Source organism: Gorilla gorilla, chromosome 13 (genome assembly GCF_029281585.2).
Source record: "Gorilla gorilla gorilla isolate KB3781 chromosome 13, NHGRI_mGorGor1-v2.1_pri, whole genome shotgun sequence".
Classification (NCBI taxonomy): domain Eukaryota; kingdom Metazoa; phylum Chordata; class Mammalia; order Primates; family Hominidae; genus Gorilla; species Gorilla gorilla.
In genome coordinates, this window is record NC_073237.2 from 118587534 (window position 1) to 118596986 (window position 9453).

The following is a 9453-nucleotide window of genomic DNA, read 5'->3' on the forward strand; positions in this document are numbered from 1 at the left end:
TTGTCCTCCTCCCCCTCCAGCTGCAACGGCGGCCGCCCTGCCGCTGGAGCCCCGCTCGGTTCAAGATGAGTCATGCGTGACCAATCCCCTCCCCGCCAAGGGAGAGCAAGACACACACGACGAGGCAGAGACCCAGAGAGAGAGAGACACACACACAGACACAGAGACAGACAGAAACTCAGAGCTGCCGACAGAGAGACTCGGAGACACGCCGGTACACAAAGGCACCGGCGGGCACACATCCACCCAGCTCTCACTACCGCCCCTCCCTCAAGGGGCACCCATCTTCCTCAGACACTGCCCCACTCACAGGTACAGGAGGGACCCATGGCCATACCATCTGCAGAGATAGATTCCGTAGGAGGTCACACGTTATTACACTGTGTTGATGCAATCCCACGCCTGGTACATTTGTGTACACACTAATGTAAGTGATTACCTGTTCACATCATTTACACGGGCACGAGGCACCACACTTACTCTCACACACCTGCACGGATACCTCTGCTCTATAAGAACCAGACAGTGCACCAGCTCCCAGGGACTGAGTGGGATCGGGTTGGGTGAGACGGGAGGGTAGTTTCCCTGAATTCTCTTGGAAGGGATTGCTTGGCACATTCCCCTTCCCTTCAGGATTTGCTTAACCACACAGTCCAATGCCCATCCCTTCTTCTCTAGGGTTCTACTGACAATGAGAATGGTAGGGAAGGCAGGAAGGCCCAGGCATTTAGACAGAAGACACTTCCCCCAGACACACAGACACAACCTTCAAACCCAAAGATGGAGCCTTACACACACTAACGCCCTGCAGCATACACAAGTGGACACTTAGAGTCTCAGCCCCCTTCTCCACACACAAACTGAGCCTAAAGAGACACATGTAAACATACATCATCTAAAAACAAATAAGCACACTCAGACATAGATCCAGCCCTACAGACACCATGACAGCCTACCCTCACCACATCACACATGTCATCACCTCCATAATTGCCCTTGTTTACAGATGTAAACACCCCCCCACACACGATTGTTCTTCCATTTGTACACACAGCCATACTCAAGAGGGCACAGATTTTCACAGAGCTCCAAACCCATGTATAACCTTATGTCCTCTACTCAGGCACCCTCAAATATGTACTTACATCCTTACAGAAGGTGAGACAACTATTGATAGGCATTTATAGGCAGACACATCACACACACTTCTGCAGCCATAGATTCCCAATAGTTATAGTCTCAGTTTGCACACACACAGGCAGGTTCTGACAGATGCAGGTAGTAGAGGATGCCTGCACACCAACACGATACTAAAGATCCACACCCATATTCCCCAAAGATACAAATATCTGTTCCTTTACTGGCATCAAGGTACACAAAAATAGCCCCAGCCTCAGCTAATGGCATTTCCCGCCCTCTGCATCCCAGTCATTCATTGCTCTCAGACACAGAAATTCAGAGTGAAAAGAGTTTCTCTTTGAACCCTAATCTTTTATAAGAAGAGAACAAGTTGCAATGTGAAAGCGGGTGAGGTGTATGCATAGATACACATGTGTACACACATACACATGCATTCTCAAACATGAATACAGAAGAACAGCCCCTCCCTCTCAAATATCTCCTTTGCACATAATAATTTCAGCTACTACTGGGATTATTCCCAGTTATTACAGCTACTAATCTGTGCCAGGCATGATACTAGGCATTTTACAATCATGATCTCATTTTCCTTTCACAATAATCCCGTGAGGTAGCATCTCTCAGCGTGCTTGTTTTACTGATCAAGAGACTGAGGTTCAGAGAGTTCATGTGATATATCCAAAATGGTGCACATGGCTAATTGCCAGAACCAAGGACTTAAAACCACATTCATCTCACATTAGAGCTCATACTCTTGATTTCTAGGCTGCAGACATGACCATGTTTACTTTCTGCACACACACACGTACACACACACAAACACACACACACACACACACACTCATTATCTGCTAAAAGACCTGGATGTGACTCCCAGCCTCACCACTTATAGGCTCAGCCTGTTTTCTCATCGGCAAAATGGGAATAACAATAGGACCTGCTTTACCTCCTTCTCTTCCTCCCCTTTGGGTGGCTGGGGGAATTGAAAGGTTAATAAACATTATAGAATGCTGCACATACGCTAGATTTGTGAGTGCAGAAGGGCGCCAGGAAAGAAGACCATGAAGATTGTACTGGCTTTGCAAAACTTCTTAGACATGAGCCGTGGAGGAGGCTTGAGCTAAAACTAAAGGGCAGGTGAAATTTGGATGGGTTCAGGGAGAAGAAGAAAGTATTTCAGGTAGAGAGAGGACCACAAAGGTTCAGAGGCTGGACAAACAAGCTGCTGCACTCTAATGAGGGGGAATGTGAAGAATGTGCTCCTAGAGTGATAACAATAATAACTATTTATTGAGCATTTATGTGCTAAGCCCTTTGTTGTTTACACACATTATCCTCTTTAATCCTTGCAACTACCCTACAAAAAGGTTATATTATTATCTTTCTTTTATAGTTGAGGAAACAAGCTTACAGGAGTCCCATCTGAAGCTCTGGCACTCAGATTTTAGAACCCAAACTCTTACCTACTATGCAATTCTGCTCCTGAATTCTGATTAAGTGCTCAGATAATAAAAACTGGAGTAAGAGGCAGTAAAGTCAGTAGTGAAGCACAAAGACTCTAGGGCCAGATGGCCTTGATGCCAACCTTGGAATCTGTTTTTTATTCCCTTTATTACTTCATTACTTGGGTAACCCTGGACAAGTTCTTCAGCCACTCATCAGCCTCAGTTTCCTCATCTGTAAAGTGGGGATAACAGAGTTCAACTCCTATGGTTGTGAAAATTACGCAAATGATCCATGTAATAGGGCTCAGAAATATGCCAGGCACACAGTAAGCAAATAATAAACAGCCATCATTATGGCAATGGACCGGCTGAATCTTGTGGTTGTTATTCTACTAGGTACTACATCAAATTCTTTATGAAGGCAAGGGATGAATCAACCAAAAAAAATCAAATCTTCTCCTGAATAACTTACCTAAGGAAGATGCAGAACCATTATTCGAGCCCAGAACTTGCCTAACTTCAAAGAGGACAGAAGTGAAATTACTTTGGAAAAGAAATCTCCCTTCCAATGACTCCTGACTCCATCTTTTTCCATCAGGAAAAAGAGTCCAGATAGGAGTGACCTTGGCAAAATTAGGATTAGCAAACATAGTACCTTCCATTAGGATACTTGATTTCTTCCTATCACAAACTGTGGGTCACTTTGAGTCACTTAGCTTCTCTGAGCCTCAGTTCCTCACCTGCAAAACGGGGATAATGATACTGACCTCTCTGAATTGAAGTGACAACTAACTATACATTAAAAACTAATATTTTGGCTGGGTGCAGTGGCTCATGCCTGTAATCCCAGCACTTTGGGAGGCCAAGGCGGGTGGATCACGAGGTCAGGAGATCAAGCCCATCCTGGCCAACATAGTGAAACTCAGTCTCTCCTAAAAATACAAAAATTAGCCGGGTGTGGTGGCAGGTGCCTATAGTCCCAGCTACTCGGGAGGCTGAGGGCTGAGGCAGGAGAATTGCTTGAACCTGGGAGGCAGAGGCTGCAGTGAGCCGAGATTGCACCACTGCACTCCAGCCTGGCAACAGAGCGACACTCGATCTCAAAAAAAAAAAAAAGAACTAATATTTTTTAAAGTGTTGTAGATTTATTCATTTATACAACCCTGAAGCTGTATTAAGCACCCTACATGAATAATGGCATCTTCTCACTTCACAGTTCTTCTCCCGGTCACTAAACAGGGTGTGGTCATCTGGTCCTCTGGGGTGAATTTTGCCATCTTCCCCCATTTGAGTCTAGGCCCAAGGGTTCAGTTTGAAAGAGGCTTCATTAGTAACTGGATAATTCTGTGGGAGGCCCCCAGCAATGGTTCGACCCTGCTGGGGAGTAATTCTAGGAAGGTAATGTGAGCTGGGGGAGGCTGGAGACCCAGCTTCACATTTATTTACTTTGACAGCTAAATTGGTGAGCAAGGGGGAAATCAGATGAAAGCCATTTCAGAGTAAATACTAAATACGAAATTTAAACATTCAGATTGTGACAAATGGGAAAGGGACAATGGGAAGAGACACGGCAGCACCCCCCTTCCAAGCCTAGGACCTACCCTCACCCCATCAGCTTCCTAGGTATTTCCTGTTTGAGGAAAGAGCACAGAATGGGGTACAAACTGTATGACCCTAGGCCGGCAATTTACCTCTCCTGGCCTCAGTGTCCTTGTTTGCAAAATGCGCGTGTGAATCAGCGATGTGGAAGTGACGGAGCGAGCCTGGGTGTAAGATAGACCACCAACCCAGCCCAGCCACTTCCTGGCGCGCTGAACTTGGAAAAGTCACTTATCTGAAACACATTTTTCTTAATATCAATATCTGGAGACAATATCAATCTCAGAGGAGTAAATAAGATAATCAGTGTGAAAGGGATTTGAGAAGCACAAAACTCCGGGGCCAGATGGCCTTAATGTCAACCTTGTCACTTCCCTTTATTACTTGGGTAATCCTGGACAAGTTCTTCAGTCACTCATCAGCCTCAGTTTCCTCATCTGTTAAGTGAGGATAACCGAGTTCAACTCCTATGGTTGTGAAAATTGTGCAAATGATCCATGTAACAGGACTCAGAAATATGCCTGGCACACAGTAATCAATCAATAAACATTAGCCGTCATTATGCCACGGGCTCTCTGAATTTTCTGTTTGTTATTCTACTAGGTACCACATCAAATTCTTTATGAAGGCAGGGGACAAATCAAAGCCTCAAAGTATATGGCAAAGCAATATTGCATACCTCAAAGCATATTGCAAATGTGAACAATTATAGTTATTGGAAGTCCCCTTCCAGGAAGCTGTGACATTCACTAAGTAAGTTCAGGTCAGCAGACGTTTGTGAAGCATTTACTCCATACCAGGTTCCACACTAGGCCCAGGAAATAGAGGAAGCTGTCCTTGTCCCTGCCCTTGAGGAGCCCACAGTCTCTTAAGAGAGAAGAAAGCCAGCAACTCAGTGCAGTGTGACAGGTGCTACAAAGGGTGCTATAGAAGCAAGGAGGAGGGTCACTTAACCTGGCTTATGGGTGGCGGATCAGGAAGGCTTCCTAGAGGAGGTGACGTTTCAGGTAAGTCCTGAAGGATGAGTAAGTGCAGACAGGCAAGAGCAGAAAGGAGTTGGACCAGGATAAAGAGTGGCGGCCCAGTTAGTGTTTGCTGGGGCAACAAAGGGAGATGAGGCTAGGGAAGCAGACAGGAGCCAGATTGTGGGGGGCTGAGTGTTGACGAGGTTAGATTCATCTTGGAAGCTGGAGTCTACAAGCCTACAGTGACACAGGAAGCAGCATCCTGCAGGAGTTGCACAGCACAGTGGTTAAGGATTCCGGGCTTGGAGCCAGGTGGCCTACATTGATAACCTGACCCTGTTACACACTGGTTGGGGGGCCGAAGGCAAGTCACAAACTCTATGAGCCTTAGTTCCCTCAACTGTAAAATGGGGATTAATAGATAACCCATTGACAAGTGCTGTGATGATACCAGGAGACCATGATGCATCTACGAGTTAAGTTCTTGGCCACCAAGAGCCATTGTTATCACTGTTACCACTAAGAAGATGAGGTAATGGTCACACAGAAGGCACTAGCTAAGTGGGGATCCTCAAGGTGCTAGATGTTCCCTCCTCAGAGAATTCTACCCTGACCACATGATTGAAAATAAATCTCCCGTATTAATCTTTTTCCAGCAGAGGGTAGATACAGCTTACACATAGCCTCACAAATAGTCTTCTATAGAATGCCAAGGAATTTCAACTTCAAAATAGGAACTATGAGGGGCTTGTCAGCATGGAGATGACATGGTGAAGTTGGAGATTTGGAAAGATGACTTAAGTAGTTGGTTTGAAGATAGATTTGAAGGGGTAAGTACTTAATTGATTGCAGCAATACTGAACGGATGAGGCAGCTGCAGGAACAAGGAGGATGAACAGAAATAATATAATTAAAAGTTTATTATTTTACTTTATTATGTTGTATATCATCATATACATATCTACAACACGTCCAGTTTTCTAATCAACTTTATCTTTTTTTTTTTCCTTGAGGCAGAGTCTCATTCTGTCGCCCAGGCTGGAGTGCAGTAGCACCATCTCGGCTCACTGCAACCTCTACCTCCTGGGTTCAAGTGATTCTTGTGCCTCAGCCTCCTGAGTAGCTGGATTACTGGCACGTGCCTCCATGTCCAGCTAATTTTTTTGCTTTTGCTTTTGTTTATTTGAGACAGAGTTTTGCTCTTCTTGCCCAGGCTGGAGTGCAACGGCGTGATCTCGGCTCACCGCAACTTCCACCTCCTGGGTTCAAGCGATTCTCCTGCCTCAGCCTCCCAAGTAGCTGGGATTGCAGGCATGCGCCACCACACCCAGCTAATTTTGTATTTTTAGTAGAGATGGGGTTTCTCCATGTTGGTCAGGCTGGTCTCCAACTCCTGACCTCAGGTGATTCACCTGCCTTGGCCTCCCAAAGTGCTGAGATTACAGGCATGAGCCACCGTGCCCGGCCAATTTTTTGTATTTTTAGTAGAGACGTGGTTTCACTATTTTGCCAGGCTGGTCTCAAACTCCTGGTGTGAAGTGATCTGCCTGCCTTGGCCAAAGTGCTGGGATTACAGGTGTGAGCCACCACGTCTGACCAACTTTACATATTAAGGTTATACATGATGTTATATAGAATCATATATATGTAGTATATATGGTATAAATACATACAAATGTATCGTATATGATATCATCAGCTATGTAACATTTAGGAGACTGGATATAGGGAGTGGGGGAGTGGAAAATGTTCAAGATAACTCTCAGGTTTCTAATAGTTTATTTTATTTTTCCCAATGACACAGAACATGGGAGCAATTGAGGAAGGGCAAGAGGGATCAATGAGCTCGGTTTTGAGTCGATGTACCAGGGGAATATTCAAGTGGAAGTGCCCAGGAGTGAATGGGACATATGGCTCTGCAGCTCAGAAGAGAGCCTGGATCTAAGAGAAGGAATTTCAGAGATATCAGGGTAGGGATAGCAGCTGAAGCCTTGGAAGTGGAGATTTTACAGCAGCTGGAATTTACCCCATCTATGAGAAGAGAGTTGGCTTGTTTGCTTTCTGGGAGGTAATTTGCCCCTGAAACTCATCTTACTTTTGGTGAGAATCGTTTTTTAAATTATAAAGCACATTATATGTAGTGATAAGTGCTAAAACAGACCCAGGTAGTTAAGACGCAGAAAGGCAATTAACTGCCTTATAGGAATGAGCGTGGGTGGGAAAATATCTGTCAGACAAGTGGTGGGGGTGGGCAGAAGGGACTTCCCAGGTAGAAGGCACATCTTGTACAAGGACAGGGGAATCCAGGAGAGTCCATCATGTTTGGGGTGCACAAATAGTTTAGTCTGGTTAGGAGAATGCCTAGTGGGACTGATTTGTAGAAGGCCTCATAAACCTGGCTTATCCTATGGGTCTAGGTATTTGGAAGTATCTTAACTCCTTAGATTAAATCTTAATTTCTCTCACTTTGGGGCTTTGTTCTTTGTTCAACGTCCCCCTTAAACCATTTACACAGCTTATTAAACATCGTTTGGTCGCTCAGCTCGGGGGAAATCACCTATGTCACCATGTCCCATTCCCAGCCTGGTTCCCATCCTCTGGTGTCTTGAAGCTGCTGAGTCTTCCCTTTATCACGGTACATCACAGTGCACAGGGCTCCTGCCTCATCATCTTTACACCCTCCACGCGTCACACGTGGCAAATGCCGTCTGTTTCAGGAATGAGTAACCTTCCTTCTGATGAGGTCGCCCACCAGAACGCTTCTCAAATGGGATAGGCCTGTTTTCAGAAGAGGAACACATAATTTGTTTTATTTTTTAAGGTGAAAATTTAAAATTATGCTTCTAGTTTAGAAAAGTCACAGGGCATGTAAAAATTAAATGTCATTCAGCATAATCAGTAATCCTAGCCAAGTTTAAGATTGAATGCAGAGGAAAGAAGATACAGACCTGCGTACTTGGATAAATTCTGACAGATCTGTTTTTTTTGGGTTTTTGTTTTTTTCTTTTTAACCTGGGATTCAAGAGGTCTCTCCAGAGACCACAAGGAAGAGCCTGCTTGAGAATGAAACTAACCCAGAGGAAAACACAATCAAGAGATAGACAGAATCCTAACCATTTCATTGAACACCTGGACTTTTCAGTTACGTGAACCAATACATGTTCTACCGCAAGGGAGTTGGAGTAGTGTTTTTGTCACTTGAGCTGGGAGTCCTGACAAGTCTGCTTACATAGCTGGGGCTACAAGTCTAAGTCTGAAGCCCAAGTTCTTACGGCCTTAGTTTCCTCACAGGGACAACGAGAGGATTTAGCCCACATTGATAGCCTTATGCAGCAGTACAGTGATGCCACTAGGGCTGGCACAGCCAGTTCTCTATCCCAAAAGATGTGTAAGGGGTCAGAGACGTTGACAAAGAAATATTCAGTGCACATCATTCTGACATCTGTTGCTTTTATTCTCTGCATTAATACCAGAATTTTAGAGAACACATTTCCAGTCATGGAATATTGTTTAGAGTAGGGTTTGGCGAATTTTTCTTGTAAAGGGACCGATAGTATATATTTCAGGTTTTGTAGGCCACAGTCTTCATTGCCAACTATTCAACTCTTCTATTATATGGGGAAAACAGCCACATGTAAATGCCTGGGCATGGTTGTGTTCTAATAGTTACTTAACATACACTGAGATTTGAATTTCGTATCATTTTCATGTCACAATATAGTATATATATTTTGTTTACTTTTTTTCTCAACCACTTGAAAATGAAAAAAAAATCATTCTTAACTTGTAGGCTATACAAAATTAGGAGGCAGAGGCCAGTTTGCTGAACTCTGGACTAGATATTTGCAGGCCTGGGTTCTACCTAAAGCTCCCCCATTAACCAGGTGACCCTGGCCAAATCTCTTTGTCTCTCTGGGTTCCCGTTTTCCCCATCTGGACAATGAGGGGGCTATATGAGATGGTCTCTTAAGGCCCTTTGGCTCTCAAATACCAGAATTCTTGTAGTTTATCCAACAAATATTTATTAAGCATGTATGATGTACAGCCATTGTTTTAAATGCTGAGGGTATAGCAGTGATATAGAGTTCCTGCTTACATGAAACTTACATTCCAATAAAAAGAGACAAAAAAAATTTAGATATAATGTTGGTTAGCGGTAAGTGCTTTTGAGAAAATCGTGAGGAAAGGATTGGAGAGTGACAGGGTTGTAATTTTCAGAGGGAGGCCAGGGACTGTCTCTTGATCATTAACATTTGAGCAGAGACATGAGTCAGGTGAGAGAGCGGGCTCTGCGGCTATCTGGA